Below are 1,780 nucleotides of genomic sequence, written 5' to 3'. Positions count from 1 at the left end.
TATCAAGTCTATATGGGGTTGTCCGTGTTTTCTAGAATTAATTAAGCTCAAATACTGGAATATTGCAGTTAAGTCTATGATTTGGTACTTTGATTTGCTTAAATGAATAATCAATATGGTGTAATTTAGTACCAAAAAGATTATCCTACGTACTAACTGACAGATTACGCGACCTTCTAGTTTAGTGGAGTATTTTACAACTTGCTAATGCGCAGTAAATTGTGCATAAGTCATTTATTAAATGTCCTAGGTGAGAAAAGAAGAAGATAGCAAAAGAATTTAAAAAAATAATTTGAACACTATACCTGGATATAAATATTTAAAGCAAAGAAATAAAAGAAGATCTAACTTTATGAGAAGACGAACATTCACCACTTGAAGACCAATTCTTTTGAAAACTTGAAAATGGCATATGATTTAACATGCATGCTCAACTTGAAAGGAAAAAAAATGACATTAAGGAGCACATTCAAACAAGAACACCCACTTTACATACTATACGCACAAGCAGGGGGGAGCCACGTTAGCTCCAGGGATCCGAACCCCCTCGGCGAAAAATTACAGTATATTTTCAAAATTAAAATCATTTTATTATGTATATATAGTAGATGTTGAACCTCTTAACTTTTTCGAGTATTTACCTTTTATAATTTTTGAACCCCTAGATGAAAATCCTGGCTCCTCCACGGCCACAAGGAACTAAAAGTTGCAAAGAACAACAGACTAACCTGGTTGCTTCCAAACAATTTACGTAATATAGCCGCAGGACAAGTTTCAACGAAAACTAATCAGAGCGAAACAAGCGATCCAAATCTGAACTGGCTAGCAATACTACTTATACCCATATCGAGTTAGTCAATTTTCGCTTTTGGCATTATTCTCTATTCCACATAGTGTGTCATAAAGCACATATTCGCTTCAATAGTTTTAAGTTAATAAAGAGATCAACATGAGATGAGTTGCAATAGTCATTAGTGTTTTCAGTTCCTAAAGAAAATCAGAGAAGAGTCGGTTGCATATGTGTTAGTACGTCATTTAGGCGTGCTGACTCGTTTTTTATAAGATAAGGTATAAATATAGTTCTTGGTGATATGGGATTGATTGATAGTTAATTAATAAAGGATTGACAGGTATAAATATAAACCGTTGAAAAATATACATTTCATATATATATTCCCTTCCCTTCGTGTTTGTTCTGCTTGCTCTTGCAGCCACCACGAGACCCTTCTGCTTCGGGTAAATTTCATATATCATTAGATAACTATTGCTCTTTGTCACCAAAGGCAAGTAACTATATTTTTTAATATAAAAGTTATATAATTATCACTTTTTTTTAATCAAAATTACTTAATTATGTTTCTAACACAAAAGTCACATAACTTTGAGTTTACTAACACAAAAATTACACCTACAGAAAAATTCAATTTCTGATGAATAATATATTTTTATTCTATTTTTTATTTCTAATATAATAAATACAAACTCAATTAAAAAGAATCCACCGACCTAAAATCCTATGCAGAAATTAAAATATTAAAGAACTGAACCAATCATTCCATCACATATATGATCCCTCTTTAGGGGCACTCGAGCAAAAAATGTGTTGAAATAAAATGTTCATTCTAGAATTAACTTTTTTCAAATTGATAATTTTTTTGCCTTCATAGTTTTAATGCAATTCTGAATCTTTTATGCTATATGATTCATTTTCATGAGCAGAAATAAAATGTTGTGACTTGTGATGCTAACTGTTGGATGGTGAAATCTCCATGATTGTGAT

The sequence above is a fragment of the Lycium barbarum genome, chromosome 1, assembly GCF_019175385.1.
Source record: "Lycium barbarum isolate Lr01 chromosome 1, ASM1917538v2, whole genome shotgun sequence".
Classification (NCBI taxonomy): Eukaryota; Viridiplantae; Streptophyta; class Magnoliopsida; order Solanales; family Solanaceae; genus Lycium; species Lycium barbarum.
The sequence above is the reverse complement of the archived record's forward strand: the minus strand, read 5'-3'. Positions refer to the sequence as shown.